Source organism: Panicum virgatum, chromosome 2K, assembly GCF_016808335.1.
Source record: "Panicum virgatum strain AP13 chromosome 2K, P.virgatum_v5, whole genome shotgun sequence".
Classification (NCBI taxonomy): Eukaryota; Viridiplantae; Streptophyta; class Magnoliopsida; order Poales; family Poaceae; genus Panicum; species Panicum virgatum.
In genome coordinates this window covers 48,339,230-48,364,647 of record NC_053137.1, presented here as the reverse complement: position 1 = coordinate 48,364,647, position 25,418 = coordinate 48,339,230, and the positions used below count along the sequence as shown (strand labels likewise).

General features: G+C 54.9%; 1 pseudogene; it reads right to left on the bottom strand.

The window, feature by feature from the left end:
* Window positions 1-894: 894 nt before the first annotated feature.
* Window positions 895-23,005, bottom strand: LOC120696092 (annotated as a pseudogene).
* Between the last annotated feature and the right edge of the window lie 2,413 nt (window positions 23,006-25,418).

The window sequence follows — 25,418 nt, the reverse complement described above, 5'->3', positions numbered from 1 at the left end:
GACCCCCCGTTGTTGTAATCTTTATAGTAGGAAATCAGCTTGTGAATCGGTCCAAGCACAAGCTGATTGTTTTCGAGATGAAATGGATGTTGGATTTACTTGTACTTACATGCCGGATCCCACTATAGAATTAAGCTTAGAAAATAAGAAGAAATGTAAATTCCGCCGCCTTTCGGAGATGCTAGAAATATTCGTACATGACCATGGACAGTCAACAGGCAACGGTGAGTTATTCAGGGTAGAGTTTGGCTTTTGGAATGGCTAAATCACAGTGTATGACCGTTACTACCCCTATGTGTATCTCTCACTCTCCACACTTGGAATTTAGAGATTTTTGAAGATTCCTTTGCAAGTATCATACTCACTTGAAAAGCAAGAATTGAAGAGCACAGTGACAAGGAAGCGTATGAATAGTAGGATCGTATGTGCAGGAGGAATGTAAACAAGAGCTATTTTTATTATAGGTGTTTGGAACATAGAAAATATTCGTTTACAAGTACCAATACTCACTTATGGAAGTTCTATGAATGGAACTCAACATGAATGCATGATAAGAGGATATGCTAGTGCAAAACAGGGGAGGCAATACATTACTGTGATAAAGAATTTACAACTTTCAGTATGTACACCTGTATATCATTTCACAACGCAGTGAGCTCATAATGTACCTGTATATCATTACACTTCTTTCAGTATGAACTTTCAAGCAGATTTTTCTGTGGACATAAACACTTTACCTCTCATCATGATATTCTAATTCGAAGTGACAGCAGGAACGGAGAAGGAGCAAAGAAAAATAATGCTGGGAGAAACACCTCTCACTCATTTCCCTTTTTATATCTCATCTGCAACATATCTACCCCCTCTACCAGGAGCATCGAGCCATTCAGCTATGAAAATCCTAATGGATCATTTCTTTGATAGAAATTCCGATCCAAATTCCTTTTGTATCCGATCATCTGACTCCATTTTAGCTGCTAGTATAACATCACTAATAAAACTCTTATCTGGGAATTCATCTGGCACAAGGCTTCTGTATATATCAAATTGCTTATCTACGTCTTCTTTCCTGTCTAAAAGTGCATACACAATGCCCTGTAAGACAAAGTAAAATCCAGTCAGAATCAAAACAAAGATACTTATAGGAAGACAGGAATCAGGACAAACCACAATCCACAGAAGATAAAAAGAGTACCCGGCAAAGGTGAGGCCGAAAATCTCGAGGATCCTCGTCTATAAGATTTTGTAGTTTCTCCGATGCAACGTCTAACTGACCCTGTGAGCCATCAAAACTTTCATTTAGACAACAACAAACTGCCACTGATTCAGAACTCTATGTCATTTGAAGTATTTGTTACCATGACAACATGCATTTGTGCAACCAGAATCTTTATGTTGCGCTCTTCTGGGACCCTTTTGTCAAAAATCGCAACTTGCAAAGCATTCTTGAGCATTTCAAAAACAGTAGGGCCTTCAAGTTTCTTATGCATACATAGTGCAAGTCCTTGCAAGTGTCTGAGGTGTTTACCAGATCGTGAGGAAATACCAACTACTTAGAAATATCATATGAATGGGGCTATAAGAAAGAGCATGTTTTAAGAATGTCTCAAGGACCAGAATTGGGTTCAGAATCTGCTGCACATGCCTAACACAAAATGCTGAGCAGACAGATCAAGAAGTACTGAAGTAAAGAACTTGCTCTGCTACATTCCTCACAAAAGCAGTTCTTTTTTATAGCTGCATTTTATCCAATGAAATCCTCAACGCTTGATATAATCATATAATCAGTTCTTTTTTCAAACCAATCAGTTAAATTTACAAAACTTGACTAATCAAGTTATATACCCCCTAAAGTAAATATTGAGAAAGCCTCCGGATACGTAGTTTTTACTTCCTACCATCTTAAAATGAAAAATTGTCTGTTAATGAAACCTACACAATATTCGTCACAAAACACCTTGTGGTTGGCTGGTGCTGGTGGCTGGTGCTGATTTGTTGCGAGAGAAAAGTACTGGTGGCTGATGGCTGGTGCTAATTTGGTGTGAGAGAAAAATAATGCTGGCTGGTTGGCTGACAAGCCAGCCAAACATAGCGCTTAGGCCACCCGCAACGGTCCTCGCCGGTTGCTAGCGACGTCGCCGGCTGCATTTATTCTCCTGGGCCTGCGCGCTCTCTCCCAGCGCTCCAAATTGATCGGCGAGGAGTTCGGCGCTAGCGACTACTGTGTAGCTACTGTTCACTGATTAAAAAATCAAATTGCTAGTGGAATCGCCGGCCGTTGCGGGTGCCCTTATGGGAAAGGCTCATGGGCCGTGCCACAACCGTCCAATTCCTGTTGCATTTGAACTTGCTAGCACGTGAACTGGTTACCAAGTGTGTAGCCAAATTGTCAGCGTCCTGACCCGGCGGTCCGGACCCAACTAGTGATGATGCTGCGTGTTTGTTGTCCCAAATGTTGATGCAAGAGGCAACACAGTCACGCACGGGTTTATTCTGGTTCTGGCCGTGGGGCCGTACATCCAGCAAAGGGGTGTGCGAGAGCACTGTACTATCCTGTAGCGGGGGTGCCTATAGTAGGGGGTACAAGCGAGGCGAGAGAGGGAGGGAAGCTCCCAGGTCTCTGCTAGAAGAGGAGTTGATTGGGGCGAGTGCCAATATCGGGACTTAGAAGAGCGTATGTGCTCTGTGAGTAGTGCTGAGCGTTGTGTTCTACCGAATGGGCCGACCCCCCTAAGGGAATGCCCGCCTCCTCCTTTTATAGACACAAGGAGGGATGGTGTACATGCACAGGGGATCGTGGAAGTCGTCGTCTTCTCTCCGAATCGCGGGGGTGCAGTGGTCGAGCACTGTGGAAAGTACTCTGTGGGATATGGCGCCTGGCGTGGCAGTCGTCCTGGGCATCGTCCTTGGCCTTGCAGAGATCGCGCCGGCATCCTTATAGCTCCAGCGGGCGGCGTGGTCGTTGCTGTAGGGGGTACCGTCCTCCAGGCGTGGCGTGGCGACGTTCCGACGGTCCTGCAGGCCAGGGTCTTGTCCTGGTCAAAGCCAGAGCCGCCTCCGAGGGTCGTGCCCATGCCGTTCAAGGGATCCGCAGAGGGGAAAGCTTGAAGGAGGTATGGGGAGTTGGCAGTACAGTAGCTGGAGCAGTGCCGAGCACGTCTTGCACTGCATCGTAGGTTCCCGCAGTGTCGCCACAGCATTCGGAATGGTGGAGCAGTGACCGGAATTGGCGGACGGGACTCCGGTCACAGCCACTGTGGGGAATGGCGGCCTGACGCCGTCTGACTGAGGCACTGTGGAGGAGTAGTTGGAATTTAATGCCTTCGTACGGCGGGCAGGTGAGCGGAAGGGCTGTTTGTCCTTTCCGTCGAGGGGTGGCCTCGAGCGAGGCGGAGACGATCTGCTCCCCCGAGGGTAGGCTCGCTACCCTCGAGCGAGGCGGAGACGCGGGGCGCGGTCGAGGGTCTCGGCGGGGAGCCCTCGAGCGAGGCGGAGATCGCTCCGCGGGTTTGAGGGGGGTGCGGATGGGCCGCACTGAGTACGTGGGCCGCGTATTGGGCTTCTTTGAGTCATTTCCTTTCTTCCAGATTGGAAGGAGGTTGTAGGCCTTCGTGGGCCCGGTTGCCTTAACACGTGTTTGCGTTTTTAGGGCGATTTTAGTCCCCTGGTTAGGGTGCCCCTAATCATGGTACCCGACAGTAGCCCCCCGAGCCTTTGGTCGGGTCAGGGGATTTGGCCAAAGGGTATTTTGGCGATTTTACCCCTTGATGGGATCGATCGGCGTTGCGTTCCCGCCCGGCGTGTCCGGGCGCTTGCCTGGTGGACGTGACAACTCGTCGGTCTGGGTAGTGCGCCCGCAGAAAAAGTACTCCGAGGCGCGCGCCCCCTTTTTGTTTTGTTTCGGTGACGAGACGCGTCAGCGTGCTAAACTGGCCAGGGTCATGATGGCGCTTGCGGCTCGGCAGCCGGTGCTAATGTCGTGCTGTCCCGCATGCAGGGTCTCAGCCCTGCTTTCCCTAGTTGCCTGGCGACGCGCCGTTCGAGGGCTGTCGGCCAGCGCCGATGCTGCGCTGCTCAGCGTGCAGGGGCTCGGCTTTGCCCTGTCTATTCACATCTCGGCACGGTAACTGAGGGCATCTTTCGCTCGTGGGGTGCCGCACCATCACGGGTGGTCCAAGCCTTCCCCCTATGACAGGGTTAAGGCTTGGCACCCGACGCAGCTATAAATAGGGGTCTTGGAACTCCTTTGCCTCTCCAACTTCCCTGCTCTTACTTCTAGCTTCGCCTAAGTCTCGTAATGTGTCCCTTTGCCTTTCACGGCCGTCCCCTAGATGGGGTGGCCTAGCTTCTTTAGGCTTTGATGCTAGATGAATGCTTGCGAGCGGCGGGGGAAAGCTGGAGAGGGCGTGCTCACCGTCCCTCGGCTTTAGTGGGATTAGCAGAAGAACATTAGGTCTGCGGGGCCCTGCCTCTGTGATGTCCCTCAGCCTGAAGGGGTGTTGAGATGCCCGACCATGGCGTCGACGCTAGGTTTGGTGGCCGTTCTTCACATCGTTCCTCTTGGCGACAATGTCGCTCTCGGGGAGATGGTGTAGAGGGTGCTGTCCACCAGCTTGACCCCCCGCAAGGTCTTCGGTGGAGGAGACGCTAGAAGAAAGCTTGCAAGGAGGGCATCCCGCCGGACCCGTGCGGTCTGGGGGTTGCTCCTCGCAATCCCGAGCAGCCTGGTTGTAATGTCGGCCAAGGACTCGGTGCTCTTCATCGGCACTCGCCCCTCCTCAAGACAGGGAAAATTGACACGCAGGTGGCAATGCGTTTGTACCTTTCGACGGCTTCGAGCTGGTAAACCTTTGTAATCTTTGTTTGCAAAGAACAATGAAGTCTCCTTCTTCTTCGTGGAGAGGATGACCGAGGGTGTAAAGGTGAGCATTAGCCCTGCAGAGGCTTAACCCCTCGAGGGTGTCACTCGGGTACGGACCGCGGCGGTCTTAGTTTGCCCGGCGGGGGCACAACGGTGCTCCGAGGAGCACTGTTGGAGGAGTCCGATCCAAGGTCGGGGTTTGTCGCTGGAGAAGTAGTGAGGTGGCCACTCCGTGTTGCCTATGCAGATCATAGTCGCCTCGAGCGCCATGGTGCCGCCGCTGGCATGTCGCCGTCATGCTGCTGAGGGCGTTCGAGCAGCCCTGCAGAGGACTTTGATCCTCGAATGTGTGAAGTCTCCTCCGTGGGGGCGCATCAGCGCACCCGCGGGTGTAGCCCCTGAGGCCTTGGAGGAGTGTTGCACTCGTCCAAGGGCTATAAACGTCGCCCCGCTTGGTTGCCTTACTGGGAGGGCGGCTCAGCTTCCTTTTCAGCCGGCATCGGCGTTCCTTTCAGCCGGCCTCGGCATTTTTCGTACTGGTGCAGCAACTCGGAGTCTTGCTGAACCATCTGGCGGGCGCGCGTTAAGAGTGGGGGTTTTGGTTAAACACGTGGAACTTCACAATCGACGGTTGTCGATCCATTCGTGGGTGCGGCCTGGGCCGCGGTGTGCAAGGAAACCCCGAGCCCTGGCCTGCGTGAAGGCATTCAGGGGACCCTCGACTTTTATTACAACCCTCGTCGCCCTTCCGTAGGGAGGAGGGGTGAAGCGCACCATGCTACCCATGCCCGGGCCGCGAGCTATGGCTGCTTCAGAGAGCTGTTATCGGGTAGTTCAAGTGGACGCCCGTGCCCTATTCGGTAAGGGTCGGCTCGTGGTCTATTGACACATCACATAAAGCACTCGCAAAGGTTCGCTAGGCGGGGCTCAGACCCATTCGATAGAGTCCGAGGGCTCGATGCTCTACCTCGATGGGATCCCCCTGCTAGGCACCCTCGACTGGCCTTGAACACTGTGTAGGATGTCTCGAACTCCGTGTTCGAGGGTAGTTTGTACAGCACATCCATGCAGTCCCTGACTCTGGTGATCTGGGGCGCCTGTCGAACCCTCGACGGGCCAGGCTTCGAACCCCTAATCAGTAAGGCCTCGAAATAAGGTTCCTTCAAGGGTAAAGAGCCTCCGAAGGGAATATTCCGTCACGGTTTGCAAACGGCGCGGAGTCGCAGGTCGTGCGCGCGGGTCTTCCGCTGGTCATGGGCGACGTGGCCCGGTACATGCGGTGCAGTGCAGGCACGCCTTTTCAGGCTGCTACCTCGGGTAGGCAAAGAGGCGTGGGCGGCGGCTGACGGATGGAACAGTGCTACAGTTGCGCTGCACCCATCGGTTACCGTGCCGTAATTATTGCCAAGTGCGCGCGCGGGAGACTCCGCAGTCGTGGGGCCCAGTCATCAGCGACAGCAAAACCTACCGCATTCAATGCGGTGGATTCGGGCCACGGCGGCGAATCCACCCGTCTTGATTGATAAAAGCGGGAAAGGGGGATTGTTTGGGCTCCCCTAGCCACTTTGCCTTCGTCTCCTCTGCCTTCTCCGCCTCCCCTGCATTCTGAGCCCAGAGCCGAGAGCGAGAGGAGGAAGAAGGAGAGGGCGAGAGCGCACCTTAGCCATCGTAGAGCTTGCTTCCTTGCGTCCCCCGGCAGTTCGGAGCGATGTCGGATGTCCAGGAGCCGTTGTCATGGGGGAGGTCCACCGCCACCGCGGCGGTCTTGGAGCAGCTGGTCGCCGACAGGCTACTGCCGGTGAACATCAACTCGGAGTGGCCGGCGTGGATTCCCCCACGGCCGGAGGAGACCGAGCCGAATCCCCTCGAGGGCCACATCGTGAGCCTCGCGCGGCTCCACGGTTGGGGATTCGGCGTCCCCGTCGGCAGATTCATGCGGGCGTTGTGCGTATACTACGGAGTGGAGCTGCACAACTTCGGCCCCAACTCCATCTCGCAGGCGGCGGTCTTCGTCGCTGTCTGCGAGGAGTATCTGGGGATCGAGGCACACTGGGATCTATGGATCCATTTATTCCGCGGCGAGCTCTACATCGAGAACGTGTGGGGCCAGCCGAAGAGGTTCGCCCGCGCCGGCAGTCTGATGCTTCACTTGCGCCCAACCGGGAAGAATTTGTACATCCCCAGCAAGATGACGAAGACCAATGCCGGGTGGACCCGAGGGTGGTTTTACCTGTGTAACTTCAGCAACCGGCTCCCGGCGTTCACCAACAAGGTGCTCCGGGAGAGGCTGGAGAAGTGGGACTGGGGGTATCGCCCCCACCGCATCAGGCCAGGCTCAAGGTGCTCACCAATGCATTACGGCATCTGGCGAGGAAGGGGTTGACGACGGCGGCCGTCATCGCAAACTTTCATCGGCAGAGGGTGATTCCTCTCATGGAGAGGAGCCTGCCGATTTTTGACCTCACCCCCAAGGCCCCGAGCGCGGGCTCGAGGACGTCGTACGTGCTGCTCCCCCGTGACGTCGCTGCCCGGAGGGCGAAGAACGCGGTGGCGGAGTTCCCCGACAACCCAACCGATCTCTGGGAGATCAAGATGCGCCCCGAGACGGGGTACCTTTCTATGGTAAGTTCCAGTTTCAATTCGTTGCCAATTTGTGCTACTCCTTTCCCCACTCCCTTATTCTGACTTGGTTGCGTTTTGCAAAGGGTGAGCCGCAGGGGTTACACCTCGAAGCCCCCGGTCCTGGAGGAACGCGAAGTCAACCGCCTACACGCAGAGGCGGTGAAGAAGCAGAAGGGCGCGGTGGAGGCGGCCGCCGCCAGGAAGAGGAAGAGGAAGGAAAAGCACGAGAAGACGTGCAAGTTTGTACACGCGGAGGGAAAGCCGTGGCCCGCCACGCCCAAGTCCACCGAGGAGGAGGAGGAGGACTCCTCGGACGCCGAGCTCAACTTCTCGGACGACGACGAGGCGGCGACAGGCACGGGTTCCCCACCGGTCTATCAAGGGGTTGGCGACGAAGATGTGCCAGTGACGCTGGGTGTGGCGAGACTCACATCGGGGGTCATTGGTGGATCCGCCCCCAGTAGGGGCGGGGCGGAGGTCGCCCATGCCAGCGGCGGGACGAAGGTCGCCCACTCCGGCAGCGGGCAGGAGATCATCTACGCCCGTGACAGGACAGAGGTCATCTCCACCGGCGACAGGTAGGAGGACATGCGCGCCTGTGGTGTCGACGGGTGGCAGCGGGTCCGCGGTGAGCGCGGAGACGCCCGCGTAGACGGCCTCGAGGCGCCAGGCCGACCCGAGGGTGGCGCCCTCGGGCCAGTCATCGGGAGGCGTCAGTGTGCCGCGGGCCCGGAGGAGCAGCTCGGGCAAGCGCAGCATGAGCGCCTGGTCAGGGTAAGTGATCTTGATTTTATCCTTCGCATTCGTTTAATCGACCCCCAATCCTGCCGACTCCAACATTTCTTCTCCGACTACCCAGCTCCGGGGCTATCGCCAGGGATGCGGCCCAGCTTGCGCCGACCAGGGCCCTCAAGACCGGGGTGCGCGCAACGCCGCACACGGCGCCGCAGCCCCTGCCCGCAGTGGACATAGTGGCGAAGGCCGCGAAGCTCCAAGAGGCGATGGCCCGAGGGGCTCAGAAGGCCCAACAGGCTCGAGCGCCGGAGAGTGGGGGCGACGCCGGCCAGAGCGGCGTTGTAACAGCCGCTCAGGCTGACGCCGAGGGGGAGGTCGGCGGGGGCAGCGTGAATGATGCCACCCAGCCGGACATCGAAATCGAGGCCGGTCGGGACGACGTGGATAGCGCCCCCAGCCGGTCACAGGAGGAGCTGGTGGGGACGCACCAGAGTGTCCCGCCAGCCAAATGGAGGTGGAAACCCCCACCTCCAAGCCCCCGAGGGCTGGGGTTAAGGGTGTTACGGAGGAGGAGTCAGCGCCAAGGGCGCCGGTAATGGAGGAAACCTGCGTCCCAGAGCCTGCGAGGGCCGGGGATGAGGGTGTCGTTGCAGCGGCGACGGCGCAAACGGCACCGAAGAACGTGGTGCTAGTGGTGCAACTGCTGGAGAGCAGCGACAAGTTCGGGGACTCGAGGGACATCGACCCTGCTGCTGCTACCAGCGCCGCCAATTGGATTGCCGAGTTCGTGTCGGCCTCCGAGGAGGTGCTCAGCGCGGGGACGTCCGAGGTGCCTCGTCACGGGGTGATCATCCAGTCCGGGGTCCCCTTGGAGTTTCTCCACAACGAGCAGGAGGAGGAAGCCGTCTGGAAGGCGCAGTTCGAGGCCGGCTCTTAGATTTTGAACCATCTCGATCGCGCCTTGGAGCTCCATAGAACGACGGACTTCCAGATCAGTCAGGTAGGTGGCTCCCTCCCGGGAATCGTTCGTATTTGGCCTTGATTTTGTGCGTTTCACTCACGCTCTTCGACTTGCAGTGGCTGAGGGACATTTCGCGCAAAAAGAGTGCCGAGCTGACCCGGCTGTACTCCCAAATGCGCTGGCTTGGGCAGCACAACGCCGACTTGGTGCTCCGGAACATCGACGCCAACACCAAGATGACAGATCTGGGGGCAAGTCAGCAGGCGCTAGAGGAGGAGCTGGCGCGGACCGCCGGTGAGCGCGACGTCCAGAGGGCCGCGGCGGAGGAGAAGGCTCAGGAGGCCGAGGTGCAGACTGCCGAGCTGCAACGTGTTAGGACGGCGCTCGAGCAGAAAGAGGCCGAACTCCAGCGCAAGGAGGCCGAGCTCCAAGGCAAGGAGGTCGAGCTCCAGCGTGAGAAAGCGACCGTCGCTACGCTGACCGGGACCCTCGAGGAGAAGGGCAACACCCTTGAGGAGAAGGAGGTGGTCGTACGGAACGCGAAGGCCGCCCTCAAGGAGAAGGAGGACTCCTTGTGTTCGAAATTTCACAGGACCAGCGAGAAGAGGCACAGAAGAATATCGCGGGTGAGTGTTCGAAATTTCACTGTTGTTTAATTCTAAGTTTATCGCAACTTATCTTGATTCTTGTGATCAGAGCTGAGGTAGAAAGTGGCGGACGAGACAGCGGCGAAGGAGGCTGTCAAAACCGCGCTCATGGCGGTGCAGGCTGAATACACTGAGCTGGAGCGGACCGGTGTGAGCATGTGCCAGGAGCTCGAGGGGGACGACGCCATGTCTGGTAGCTCGGTGATCAGCCGCCTGCGAGCGCTAGGTGGCCGGATCGCCGAGCACGCCAAGAGCACCTTCCGCCTCGGTGTCCTACAAGCCCTTGCCGTGGCCTCGACGCACTACATCATGGAACTCCAGAGGGTGTCGTCGGGGTATGTGGTCCCAAATGATGCCAGCCCAGACACTGCATCGGCCATCATGAACGACGCCGACGCCACCATCGAGGGGTTCGCCACCATCCTGGCCGCGAAGCTTGAAGCCGACATCCCCCCATAGCCGAATTCGATGCTGTTGAAGACCCGCAAGGGGGGATGATAACCTGCAGGAAGTTTGGGCCTCGGAGCTCGTGTAATAAATTAGTACTCGTCGTAATTGTACTTGTGGATGTAAGAAATTGGTTACTGTAAATCGATAGTGTGGCCCATCGAGGCCTTGTGCGTCCGAGCCCTCATTTTCTTTACTCTATTTCCGTGTTCTCGTATGCGACTTAGGTAAACTTCTGCGAGGAATTTCGCGTTCATAAGCGACTTAAGCGTGGGGTGGTGAGGGGGATACCGTATCCCGGAGGCGTAGGCGGTCCCGCGACTCGGCCGGCCCCGTACCGTAGTTGCTTATGCCTCGCGTCAGTTTTTTCCAAGTATACGAGAAACTTAGATACAAAAGTTTTTCGAAAAAACAATGGCGATTTTTTGTGGACGTTCGGGGGTTCCCCCCGCAGTAGCCCCCGAGGGAGGCTTGGCTTTGCCGAGGGTAAAGCCAGACGTACCTCAGTGTTCATGCGCGTCCGAGCCCCCGAGGGTCCGGAAGGTTCCCAAAAAATAAACAAGTAAAGCATACTCCTTTATTGTTTTGGGAAATCATAAATACGAGTAAAAACAATGTACTAATAGCTTGGAACTCTAAGGATAGAAGCAACGTAGCTGTGTAGCGAAAATGGCCTCTCATGCCATATTTCAATATAATGTTTTGGCGATTGATGACACACGCAACACTTGAACTAATGTGTTTGCTTAGATGATATACTCAGGCTTTTAGGTTCAAGTGATGACAAAGAGAAGAGAGGCGAAGCTAGGCCCGAAGGGCTGCCCCTACGGGGGTTCCGCTACCCGGTTAGCGGACGGGGGTCGAGGGGGAGCCGCCCCTCGCGGGTCTCAGGGCAGCGCCCTGAAACCTAAAAGAAATCAAGTCACCGGTTGAACCGACGCCAAGCAAATTACACACGTCGGTGCATTGACTTGAGCACGTCTGGGAAGTTTTAGTATCACCGGTTAAACCGACGTAAGGCAAAATGTACTCATCGGTGCAATGACAGAGATGGCCTGCGGGCTAGGGTTTGGCACCGGATGAACCGACGATAGGAAGTTTGAATACGTCGGTGCAATGGCAGAAGCAGACCAAGGAAAATGCATACATCGGATGAACCGATGATGCACCGGTTAATGGCGTCGGTGCAGTTGTCCAGAGAGTTTGTTTTTCAAGGATCAGAGGACAGTTGCACTCACCGGTTAAACCGACGCTAACATTACATACACCGGTCGATTGCGTCGGTTGATTGCCCGTACACGTAACGGCTAGTTTTCAGTGGGCAGTTTAGTATCACCGGTTAAACCGACGATGGCGATTTGGGAGCATCGGATTAACCGGCGTTAAGCGTTTTTCTGGCAGCTTTTCTCCAACGGCTATATTTGCTTGTGCTGCCTATATATACCCCCAAGGCCGGGTCATTTGAGAGTGCTGGAGTTCAAGGAAGTATACAAGAGCTAAAGATCATCTCCAACCACCATAGAGCTTCATTGTACATCATATAGGCTTAAGCACACTTGTTAGAGTGCTTAGTGCTTGATTAGGGATTAGTTCTTGCGAGAGCTCCCTTGAGAGAAGTCTTGCTGCGGCAAGCAAACACTTGTACTCGTCGTGTGACCCTCCGACTTGGTGTGGAGTGGCAACGACACTTTGTGCGGGGAAGGAGGCCCCTACTTGGTGTTAAAGCTCCAAGATAGTGAAGACGGTGCCGTGGTGACGCTTCGAGATAGACGGTGGCGGTGACCTCGTCTTTGTGACTTGGTGTCACTTAGCCTTTGCTTGTCGGGAGCCTTGGAGGCGTGGCAAGACGGTGATCAAGCGAAGAGACTCGGTATCACACTTGTTCTTTGTGAGCAAGTGGCCGTGGACGTAGGGAGGGACTTTGGTGTCCTAACCGAACCACGTTAAATCGTGTGTCTTGGTGTCTTCACGGGAGTTTGCATATCCTCTCCCTTACCGCTTTACTTACCGCATTACGTTTCCGCATTTACTCTTTCTTGCTTACCTTTACTTTCCTAGTTAGTTTGATTAGGATTGACTATAGGTTGCAAGTCTTTTGGGGTAAGTAGAGGGTAGCATAGATAAACCTTAGTCATAACTAGCATGTGTAGGACGTGTTAGGTTTATCTTGTGCAATTAGATTGAGCCCTAGGATAGAAAAGCGATTAGCGACCCTATTCACCCCCTCCCCCTCTAGGGTCGGACACCCCGGTGATCCTTACAAGCTGCTGTATGTTCCAAGCATTGGTGAGGACTTCACCGTTTTTGTTCGCCAGCTTGTACGTGCTGGGCTTGAGCACCTCGGCAATGATGTATGGGCCTTCCCATGGTGGTGAGAGTTTGTGGCGGCCCCTGTTGTCCTGTCGAAGCCTCAGCACCAGGTCACCCTTGTTGAGGTCTCAGTGTCGAACTCTCTACACTTGGTATCTTCGCAGGGCCTGCTGGTAACGAGCAGAGTGCAGGAGCGCCACATCTCGAGCCTCGTCCACTTGATCCAGCGAGTCCTCGCGGGCTTGCTGGTTCTGCTGCTCTTTGATAGGCCTTGAGCCTCGGTGACCCGTACTCCAAGTCCGTGGGGAGCATGGCCTCGGCGCCATAGACGAGGAAGAATGGGGTAAAACCCGTGGCTCTGCTTGGGGTCGTCCTCAGGCTCCAGATAACCGAGTGCAGCTCTGTGAGCCACCTCCGGCCAAACTTGTTCAGCTTGTTGAAGATTCCTGGCTTCAGTCCTTGAAGGATCGTGCCATTGGCACGTTCCACTTGCCCATTCGTCTGTGGATGCATCATAGCCGACCAGTCCACGCGTATGTGGTAGCTGTCACAGAATGCCAAGAATTTTTTGCCTGTGAACTGGGTGCCGTTATCGATGATGATTGAGTTCGGGACCCCGAACCTGAAGACAATGTCAGTAAAGAACAGAACAGCTTGCTCGGATCTAATCTTGCCAATGGGTCGAGCCTCGATCCACTTAGAGAATTTGTCGATTGCCACCAACAAGTGGGTGTAGCCCCCGGGCGCCTTCTGCAGCGGGCCAACGAGGTCCATTCCCCACACAGCAAACTGCCACGTGATGGGGATACTCTGCAGAGCGTGGGCGGGGAGATGCGTCTTCCGGGTATAGAACTGGCAACCCTCGCAGGTCCGCACGACGTCGGTTGCGTCGGCGACCACGGTGGGCCAGTAAAAGCCTTGCCGAAATGCGTTACCCACGAGGGTGCGCGATGCGGTGTGGTGACTGCAGATGCCATTGTGGATGTCACGGATCAGCTCCTTGCCCTCGGGGATCGGGATGCAGCATTGCAAGATGCCCGAGGGGCTGCATTTGCAGAGCTCTCTGTCGATCACAACGAAGGACATGGCTCGCCTAGTGACGCGTTGCGCCTGTGCGCGGTCCGAGGGTAGCACCCCTTGGTTAATCCAGTCGAGGTACTGGTCGCGCCAGTCTTGCGAAAGTGGAGCCTCATCGATCTCCATTTCTTCGACCTCGTCCATGGAGGAGGTCTCAAAGTCAATGTCCATGGGCTCGGCCTCATCCGTCGAGGGGTTCCCACCGGGGGGCTTGGCGTTCGAGGGGCCCGGTTCCACCGGATCCTTGAATTCGACGGAGGGCTTGGTGATGTCACGAGCAAAGATGTTTGGGGGGACGGTGGTCCGCCCGGACGCAATCTTGGCTAATTCATCGGCATCCTCATTGTGCTTGCGCGAGACGTGGTTGAGCTCTAGTCCGTCGAACTTGTCTTCAAGGTGGCGTAGTGCGTTGCAGTATGCCTCCATCTTCGGGTCGTGACAGCTAGACTCCTTCATCACTTGGTCGATGACGAGCTGAGAGTCACCGTGTACGTCGAGGTGCTTGACGCCGAGCTCGATGGCGATGCGGAGGCCACTGAGGAGGGCCTTGTACTCCGCCATGTTGTTGGACGCAGGGAAGTGTAGGCGTATTACATAGCGCATGTGCTCTCTGAGGGGTGAGATGAAGGGGAGGCCGGCGCCGGCGTCGGTTTTCATCACCGACCCGTCGAAGTACATGGTCCAGCATTCGGCTTGGATTTGTGGCGGGGGCAGCTGAATGTCCGTCCACTCAGTGATGAAATCAGCCAAGATTTGGGGTTTGATCGCCTTGCGAGGTGCGTAGGTGAGAGTTTCTCCCATCAGCTCCACGGAGCACTTGGCAATTCTACCATCGGCTTCCCTGTTGCAGACTATCTCTCCTAGAGGGAAAGACGAGACCTCGGTGACGGGATGGGCCTCAAAGTAGTGGCGCAGCTTGCGCCGAGCCAAAACCACTGCGTATAGCAGCTTCTGGATCTGCGGATAGCATGTCTTGGTTTCAGACAACACTTTACTGACGTAGTACACCGGCCGTTGGACAGGAAAAGCATGGCCCTCCTCTTGTCTTTCGACAACGATCACCGCGCTAGTCACTTGGGTCGTCGCAGCTACGTACAGGTAGAGGGGCTCACCGTCTATGGGCGGTGTGAGAATGGGGGCATGAGTGAGCGATGCCTTCAGTCTGTCGAGGGCTTCTTGAGCCTCGGGGGTCCACGTGAAGCGCTCAGTTTTCCTCAGGAGTCGATACAGGGGCAAGCCTTTCTCGCCGAGACGCGAGATGAATCGGCTGAGGGACGCTAGGCATCCCATGACCCTCTGTACCCCCTTTAGGTCTCGGATCGGTCCCATCCGAGTGATGGCCGAGACTTCCTCAGGGTTGGGTTCAATGCCTCGCTGGGAGACAATGAAGCCCAAGAGCATGCCTCGAGGGACTCCGAACACGCACTTCTCGGGGTTGAGTTTTACACCCTTTCCCTTAGGCAATCAAACGCGATCCTGAGATCAGCGACCAGGTCGTCCGCCTTCCTGGATTTTACAATGATGTCATTGACATATGCTTCTACGTGGCGCCTGATATGGTCCCTGAATACGTAGAGCATACACTGCTGGTATGTAGCTCCGGCGTTTCTGAGGCCAAAAGGCATCGTGACATAGCAGTACATGCCGAAAGGGGTGATAAAAGAGGTCGCGAGCTGGTCGGACTCTTTCATCTTGATTTGGTGGTAACCGGAATAAGCATCAAGAAAGGATAAAAGTTCGCATCCTGCAGTTGAATCGAAGATTTGATCAATGCGCGGCAAAGGAAAGGGAACCTTTGGGCATGCTTTATTTAAACTAGTGTAGTCTATGCACATCCTCCAACTTCCATTCTTTTTCATCACTAAAACAGGATTAGCTAGCCACTCGGGATGGAATACCTCCTTGATGAATCCGGCCGCCAGAAGTTTCTGCAGCTCCTCGCCGATCGCTCGGCGCTTGAGCTCGTCGAAGCGTCGCAGGCGCTGCTTCACCGGCTTGGAGTTGGGTCGGATGTCAAGGGAGTGCTTGGCGACTTCCCTCAGTATGCCAGGCATGTCTGAGGGGCTCCACGCAAAGATGTCTGCGTTGGCATGGAGAAAGTCGACGAGCACCACTTCCTATTTGCTGTCAAGGGTGGCGCTGACCTGCAACGCCTTGTCGTCGGGGTGATTCGGGTCAAGGGGCACCTTCTTGATACCTTCGGTGGGTTCGAAGCTGCCCGCGTGCCGGTGCGTGGAGTCCAAGGCCTCGCTTGCCATCTTGTCGAGTGTGGCTGTGAGGGCCTCGTCCTCCGCTTGAGCCTCCGCGTGCTCCACGCACTCGACGTTGCACTCGTAAGCGTGCTCGAACGAGGAGCCGACGGTGATGACACCCTTTGGACCCGGCATCTTCAGCTTGAGGTAGGTGTAGTTGGGGATGGCCATGAACTTGGCGTAGCAGGGACGGCCAAGGATGGCGTGGTAGGCTCCCAGAAACCCCACCACCTCGAAGGTGAGCACTTCCTTGCGGAAGTTGGCTGTCGTGCCGAAACATACGGGTAGGTCGATCTGGCTGAGGGGTTGGACTCACTTCCCCGGCGCAACGCCATGGAATGGCGACTTGCTAGGGCGGAGCTTGTTCAATCCGATCCCCATGAGCTCCAAGGTGTGGGCGTACATGATGTTGAGGCTGCTGCCTCAGTCCATGAGCACTTTGGAGAAGCGGGTGTTGCCGATGATGGGGTCGACGACAAGCGGGTACCGTCCCGGGTGTGGGACGTAGTCAGGGTGGTCCTCGCGACCGAAAGAAATGGTGTCCTCCGACCAGTCGAGGTAGGATGGTGTGGCCTTGGTGACGGAGAAGACTTCCCGGTGCTCACGCTTGCGCTGCCAAGAGGTCATATTCGTCGTCGGCCCTCCAAAGATGAAGAAGGCGCTCTCCACCGGGGGGAACTCGTCGTCTCCACCTTTGTCACTAGCATCCTTCTTCTTGTCCTCGTCGCGATGCGCGATGCAGTTGTAGTACTTCCGGAGCATCTCGCATTGCTCAAGGGTGTGATTGACCGAGCCCTTGTGGTAAGGTCACGACTTCTTGAGCATGTCGTCGAACAGGCCTTTACTGCCTCGAGGGGGGCCTCGAGGTCCTTTGCGGTCCGGGGCAGCGACGACGGCCTCGTCGGAGTCTTCTGCCTGTCCCGGTCCACGCTGGCTCGGTGGGGCCGGCTTCTTTCCCTTCTTCCTCGCTTTTGTTTCTTGGCGGGGGCATTGGTCTTGACGCTGCCGCCCTCTGCGGGCGCATCTTCCTTGCACTTGTTCGCCTTGCCATCAAAGATGGCACCAACTGCCTCCTCGCCGGCTCCGTAGTTGGTGGCGGCATCGAACAACTCGTTGGTACTGGCGGGATGGCTTTGTGCAAACTCGTGCATCAGGTTCCTGCATGTTGTGCCCTCGAGAAAGGCGTTGATGACCTCGACGTGGGTGACGCTGGGAAGCTCGGTGCATTGCTTGGAGAAGAGCCGCACGTAGTCGCGCAGGGACTCATTGAGCTTCTACCGGCACCCTTTGAGGTCTCAGGAGTTCACAGGGCGCACGTACATGCCCTGGAAGTTGCCTACGAAGATCTTGACTAGGTCGGCCCAGTTGTGGATCTGGTCCGTGGGCAAGTGCTCGAGCCACGTTTGTGTGGCATCAGCGAGGTGAAGGGGGAGGTTGCAGATGATGACCGCGTCGTCCGTCGCACCACCCAGCTGGCATGCTAGGCGGTAGTCGTTGAGCCAGACCGCGGGATCAGTCTCGCCCGAGTATTTGACGAGGGTGGTGGGCTGTCGAAAGCGCGGGAGAAAGAGAGCGGTACGAATCTCTCGGCTGAACACACGGGTGCCCGGAGGCTCCGGTGACTCGCCCCTGTCGTGCTCGGGATCGAAGCGGCCACCCCGTCGAGGGGTGTACTTCCTGCCATTGATGATGTTGCGGGCGTCGCCGTCGCCGGCGTGTCCGCGCATGTCGTGTACCGTCTGCTGCGGCTGCCTTCCCCTTTCCTTTCGGGGAGAGTGCGCCGAGGCCTCGCGGCCCTGGCGTGCTGCACCTCCGGGCTTCGAGACCATGAGAGATGCAGAGCTCTCGACCTGCTGCACAGCAGCTTGCTCGATGAGCACCTGTGCCTCGCGGCGCAGGTTGCGACCCGAAGTCATTGATGGCTCGGACATTGCTTGGAGTAGGTAGGCCGCAGTGATGAGATTTTCGCCAGCCATTTTCAGTTCCGGAGGTTTGTCGATGTTGTCGTTGGCTAGGATCCGCTCTCGGGCGACGTGCGCCGCCTCCTGGGCATGTGCGCCACGCACGGGGCGCTGCTACTCGAGTGCGGTGTGCAGCTCTTGTGTTTGCCGACGCTGCTCGTCGAGCTTGGCTTGAAGCTCCTTGAGTTGCGCCAGCTGTGCCTGCCGCGCCGCCGAGCTTGACGAAGAAGAAGGGGTCACGACAGGTACCACCTCTTTGTTTGCCGGCGCGTCTGCCCCGCCGTTCCCGTCATTGCCCGGGGCGTTGTCGTTCTGTTCGTCCGCGAGCTCGGCCATAAAGCACTCCCGAGTGGGATCGTAATCCCCTTCGCTGGAGTCCTCGGAACAGATGAGGCAGTAAGCCGCCGCGAGCTGGAATGAGCGGAAAGCGTCGAGGTCACGGACCCTGGAGTAGTCGTCGGCCTCCTCGGCCGTGAAATTGTTCATGAAGAATTTGATGTCATCGGCGATCGAGCTCGCCGTCTCGGGGTAGGAATCGTCAGGAGATGATGCGATGAGATTGCGGATCGAGAGGAGGTGATGACCCGGCAGATCCTCGTACTCCGTGAAGTTGGTGCTGGATGAAGAGGCATAAGTGGCAACGTTGCGCATCCTGAAGGGAAAGGGCGACGGCACAGTCGCACCCTCCCTGGGAAGCACTGGGGCTGCAGTCGATGATGGTGACGGCGAAGACGGCGCCGGAACACGTGACGTCGAAGTGGTGGCTCCTATCGGCCACGATGCTAAGTTGCGACATGCCAACCTCGACCCACGTGGGGGAGATGAGGCATGCCGCCCTGCGCCGCTCCAAGCGCGCTTGCCGCGAGTGCTGGCCCGAGCGCCTGTTGTGCCGGGCTGGTGAAGTCGGATTGTCGGGGTTGCGTCTGGGCGAGAGGAGCTCCATGAGGTAACCGTTGCCGGTTGCCCTGAACTCAAGACTCCCGAACCAAATCACGTATCCCACTTGGAGCGGATCCGAGGCGCCCATGGGAAATGGGTTGGATCTGCTCGCCATCCATGAAGATCAAATGGGAACAAAAGAGAAATGTCATGCAGCCCTCCCCTACCTGGCGCGCCAACTGTCGGCGTCCTGACCCGGCGGTCCGGACCCAACTAGTTATGATGCTGTGTGTTCCTCGTCCCAAATGTTGATGCAAGAGGCAACACAGTCACGCACGGGTTTATCCTGGTTCCGACCGTGGGGCCATACGTCCAGCAAAGGGGTGTGCGAGGGCACTGTACTGTCCTGCACCGGGGGTGCCTGTAGTAGGGGGTACAAACGAGGCGAGAGAGGGAGGGAAGCTCCCAGGTCTCTGCTAGAAGTGGAGGCCTGCTCCTTGGTGTGAAGAGTGATTGCCAACACGTGGAGTGGACTAACTGTGTGTAGTCGCGACTCTGTGGAGATTGCGTCGGTTCTTGGTCTGTGGTGTGCAGGTACACGGATGGCACGGTGGCAGCGAGATGGTTTGGACAAGAGCGAGGCACGTGTCGATGCACCATGAGGCGGCGTTGCGGTGGCAAGGAGCTTGACGACCATGCGGAGGCGGGAGACCTTGCGGTGGCATTGGAGGCCCGACCGGACGACTGTGCGGTGGAGAAGGGCGGCCCAGATGCTTGGGCCACTGCTGGGCCGCGTTGCGATCCACTCCTGGCGCCAAGGCGGGACGGTGTGGAGTTTGTTGGTAGCTCGGGAAAAACCAACGGCTGGGATGCGTCGACGGCGGCCAAATCGGAGGGAGATGGCGATGGCGTCTGGATGACGAAGGCGCTAGGGTTCCGACGGAAGGTCGGACACGTGGCGACATCGGGCTTGGCGGGTGTGCCGGAAACATCGTGCGGGAAGGTTTGGCGGTTCCTCCAAATCCGCCCCCGAACTCGGTTTCGGCAGTTTTCCCAAAACTGCCCCCGTGAAGATTCCAGAAGGACGCGTGACGACATCAGAGGGATTGCATTGGGTCGAAGAAAACTTCTCCAAGTCGTCGCAGCCGTCGGATGGTCTTCAATGTATCTTTTCCGATTTTGCCCCTAAGGGCCTTCTAGTTTAATTTCAGCACTTAGGGGTATTCTAGTCTTTAGAGGGAGACTTGGAGGAGAAGAAAGAAAGGGAGGGCAACAACACACGGATGGATAAAAGGCAGGCAGAGTTGGAGCGCCCTTGCTCTCCTCTCCCTGGCTGGCGTACAAGATACAGGCGGCGTCCCTCCCTGTCTCCTTCTTCCTCTCTGTTCTTTCTCTTCCTCCTCTGGGATTGAGATTTTGGAGATGGATTCTTGAGACCTTGTACGTGATTTGATCGGGAAAGGAGGCCCTTCCCTCCTTGTGCCCTCGGGGCTTTTGATTTCGTTCAATTTGGTATGTTTCTCGTCTTCCTTGTGATGGATTTTCCATTCCGTGTTGATTCTTTGTGTGCACGAGATCATGGTGGTTCTTAGAGCTCTTCGTGGTGAATTCTTATCCTCTTGCCTAGTGCAAAACCCCTAGGATTCACGAGCTCCTTAGAATCGAAGTTCTTAAGCGTTTCACATTTTGAGAAAACCCTGTTCTTGCTCGGGATTTCGTTGATTCCTCTCAAACCATGGAGTGAATCGTCGAGTCCTTTGGTGGGTAGGTTCACAATGTCTTTGCGATCGTGCCTGCAAATTTTGGTGAGATTTGGACTTGTTTTGATTCTAGAATCATCAAGTTTTGGATCGAGCCGCGAGCAAAAATAGAGGTTCTGCGTCGTGCTGATTTTTTCCTATCACCGGTTAAACCGACGCTTGTCTAGGTGATCGTCGGTTCAACCGGTGAATAGAAGTTTCGGGCTTTAGGGTTTTCTGGTGTTTTTCTATTGCACTGGTGCTTTGGTCTCTACAAGCATCGGTTCAACCGGCGTTGTTGTTGGGTGTGCAGCTTTGATCGTTCAACCGGCGTATGCATGTTTCCTAGCGTCGGTTGAACCGGTGCTCAGAACGTTCCTTTTTGCAGTCTCTCTGGACAACTGCACCGGCATTCGACTTTGATTTTGTCGGATCATCCGGTGTTGCATCACCGGTTGAACCGACGACGTTCAAACCGCTGCGTCGGATAAACCGGTGCTGCCATTTTCACGTGCTGCAGGCTCTGTATCATCGGTTTAACCGACACACTCAATTCTGTGAGCGTCGGATCAACCGGTGATATATACCTTGCTGGTTCTTGTGCTGTTTTCTCGTGTTTGCTTCCACGCTTGTTCACTCTTGTTCCTAGGGTTGTTTTGTGTTAGTGTAGCCCCCCTATAGCTACTCTGCACATCACCTAGGACTCTTGGGTTGGGTGCGTAATTGGGATCAAGGCCAAACTTTCATTTGCGAAAATTTTTGATCGGCTCCCATTCACCCCCCCTCTGGTCGCATTTCTCGGTCCTACACGTTCGAGGGCTCCGCGGAGGGGAAAACTTGAAGGAGGTATGGGGAGTTGGCAGTACAGTAGCTAGAGCAGTGCCGAGCACGTCTTGCACTGCGTCGCAGGTTCCCGCAGTGTCGCCACAGCGTCCGGAATGGCGGAGCAGTGACCGGAGTTGGCGGACGGGACTCCGGTCATAGCCACTGTGGGGAATGGCGGTCTGACGCCATCTGACCCGGGCGCTGTGGAGGAGTAGTTGGAATTTAATGCCTTCGTACGGCGGGCGGGTGAGCGGAAGTGCCGTTTGTCCTTTCCGTCGAGGGGTGGCCTCGAGCGAGGCAGAGACGATCCGCTCCCCCGAGGGTAGGCTCGCTACCCTCGAGCGAGGCGGAGACGTAGGGTGCGGTCGAGGGTCTCGGCGGGGAGCCCTCAAGCGAGGCGGAGATCGCCCCGCGGGTTCGAGGGGGGTGCGGATGGGCCGCACTGAGTACGTGGGCCGCGTATTGGACTTCTTTGAGTCATTTCCTTTCTTCCAGATTGGAAGGAGGCTATAGGCCTTCGTGGGCCCGGTTGCCTTAACACGTGTTTGCGTTTTTAGGACGATTTTAGTCCCCTGGTTAGGGTGCCCCTAATCATGGTACCCGACACAAATGTATTTTTGTTCCATTCTGAGAATTCTAAGCATTAAACAACATTATGTGGATTCTTAGGACAGGTCTAGCATAGGTTAGAAATAGCTGCAGTAAACTGCCATGATGTTAATGGAATTGTGGAATTACCTTTTGTTAACAACCTATTGCAATTGCCAGAAGTACCAATTCGAATTCTCAATGTCTAGAACATGTTCGATCTTTGGTCAGTACCAAGGCAAGCAGAAACCAATAATCATAGCATAATCTGATATCATAATGTGACAAATGTAACCATACCAACAAGAACAATTCCAGTTAGTGGATACTTTAGATCAGAAGGAGCATGTATGTTATACTTATACCCACATGGAGAACACGGACGAGAAGAGGCTCCTCTGCTAGGACCTCCCTGAACTGACGCTCGGCCTCGGCGAGGTCCCCACTGAGTTCGTGCAGCTGCGCCACCATCAGCCACCACTCCACCTCGCCGGGCTCGGCGTCACGCAGCCGCCGCGCATACCGGAGTGCGCCACCCCAGTCCGCGCGCCTCATCTTGGCGTACAGCGCGCACTTCAGCGCGTCCACATCGCCGGGGTCGCGGCTCAGAATCGCCGAATACATACGCATCTCGTCGTCATCCTCATCCTCGTGCTGCTCCTCTTTCTCTTTTTCCTCTGCTTTTCTCGACCTCCTGCTTCCTCTCTTCGGATTCTTGCTGCTCGTCTTCGTCTTGACCCTCGATTTTCTGTGGCTGCAGAGTTGGCGGGGGAGCGGAAGAAGTCGCGGAAGCGAGGGCGGGGAACGGGTGGACGCCTGAGAGAGAGAGAGAGAGAGAGAGAGAGAGAGAGAGAGAGAGAGAGAGAGAGAGAGAGAGAGGAGGCCTGCGGCGAGCAGGAATAGGACGCAGACTATCGGGGTCTTGAGGGAGCGGGAGATAGAGGGGATTCTGGAGAAGCGTGGGGGTTTGGGTGGAATTCGGAAGCGGTTGGGCTTGTGGGGGAAGGGGAGGGAGAGGCCGGCTGCGGGATGGCGGCGAATGGGGAGGAGGGAGGCAGAGGCTGTGGGGATTGTGGTGGGCAAGATGAAGTTCATCGTCATGGCCGAGGCTTTTTTTTTTTGAAATGGATAACAAGTTCCATTAGTCAGGTGTTCATGGCTTATCACCAGACACCAACAAAGTTACAAAGTCTGGTATACAGCCTTGCCACAGCAAAGGACCGTTCGTACAGTTTAAGCCCATAGCCGCTAGAGTATCAGCCACTGTATTACAATCTCGGGATACATGAGATATAATACATTCAGAGAATTCTTCATACATTAAAGCCTTGATATCACCTAATAATGTGCCTAAGATAGATCTGTCCACCCCTGGAGCAGATAAAGCCTTGGCCACAAAAGCTGCATCAGTCTCCAAAATAATACGCCTTATTCTTAAACCAGCAGCACACTCCATACCTTTCAAACAAGCAACTGCCTCAGCATGCTGAGCACTCGTTAGGAAATTAGCAAAGCCGGCACCAGCAGCTATCGCACTGCCAGTGTGATCTCTAATGACAAAACCCCATCCAGCTTTATTTATCCCGCGGATAAAAGCTCCATCACAATTGATCTTGTAAACATCTTCTGGTGGGACTTTCCATTTTGGCTTGCTATTTGAGGTTAAAGTCTTCCTCGTGTGTGTTGTATCTCTCCACACCTGAAAATTGAAATAAAAGTCATTAACCACTTCATGCGCAGATTTCTTTCTTTCACCTGAGTTTGTCTTATTACGTGCAGACCACCAACACCACATAAATAAAATTATTTTACATTGGTTATCTGTGTTAAAGCCCCAAATTTTCTCCAACACTGCCTTGGGCGAATTTTCTGCCATCAGCATGATTCTTATGTCCTCCATATTCAGCAAGCGCCAGCACAACTTTACCGCCTTACATTTAAAAAATAGATGACCTGAATCTTCATCAGACCTTAGGCACATCGGACACCGCGTATCAAGATCCACGCCTCTTCTTGCAATGTTTAATTTCACCTGCAAAGCATTATGAGCCATCCACCAGACAAACATTTTGATTTTGTTTTGCACATTCAATTTCCATATTTTGCACCAATCAAAATCCCTTCCTTCTGCATATGCGGTGGATGTGTCACGGCTATTTTGGTGATCCCTCCTCTTTGTTCCTAGAACATACATAGATTTAACAGAAAATTTTCCATTAGGATCTGGGTGCCAAGCCAAGAAATCTTCTGTCTCAACAGAGATCGGCGGTGACAATATGATATTTGCATCTTCTTCATAGAATGTGTCTTGCACTAGCTGTTCATCCCAATCTTCAGTGACCGGATTAATCAACTCTTCAACTTTCTGGAGGATGGAGGCACCTTTTGGGGTGATGACCCTTCTTGTATCCCCTCGGGGAATCCATGGATCCTTCCAAATATTAATTGTCTTGCCATTACCAACCCTCCAAATCAAACCATCCTTCAAAAATTGCAAACCTTGTCGTGAGCAAGAAGAAGAGTATGTCCCATTTAGTTCTCAAAAAATTTCCCACAGTATCTGTCACATCGAATTTTTTACACATGCATGAAGCATTAAATATAGTTGAAAAAAATAACTAATTACACAGTCTAACTGATTAGCACGAGATAAATCTTTTAAGCCTAATTATTCTAAAATTGAATAATATTTGTCAAATAACAACAAAATATGCTACAATTACAAAACCCAAACTTTTTTGAGAACTAAACATAGCCTATGTTGAGGGCCGAGGGGTCTTGGTCGGTCTTGGAGAATTCTAGGAACAGTGTGCGTACATTTCTCGAGAAATTTTTTTCATGCATGGAGTATTAAATGAAGTTTATTTGCGAAACGTCTATAGGAATAGGTGTAACTTTTCGCGACGAATCTAATGACGGTAATTAATCGATGATTGGCTACAGTGATACTATAGTAACCATTCTCTAATCACACGGTCAAAGACCTCATTAGATACTTCAGGGTTCCTAGCGCAGGGGTTCTGGAATTGATTTTGTAAACTGACTTTGTTTGACACCGTAATTAGCGGTCAAAGTTGATAAAATTTATAGTGCAGACTTTTCCAAACCCAACGGGGCCTTCTCTGCTTCTGTAATCTGCAATGGAGACGGTCATGCCTAAGCCCTACCAAAAGCATCAAATCAAACCGGCTTCAGCACAAAAATGAACTGCGCACCGTGAGCCAAAAAAAAAAAAATTACAGCAAAAAATGCCACCACTCGTACCTCTCGTCGGCCTCCTCTCTCGTGCGCGGCACGCTGGTGGTGGCACCGGCCGCGGGGCTGACGGGGCGGGACGGCGCGGCCGCACGCGGCGGAGCGTCGGCGGGCGGAACGGCGCCAGGACGCACGGCCGCGAGGGGCAGACCGGCGGCGGAGCGCACTGACGGGCAGAGCCAACCGGCGTTCAGCGGCAAAGAACAGAGAGATGAGAGAGACGCAAGTATTCGTGGCATAGGCTATGTTTAGTTTTCAA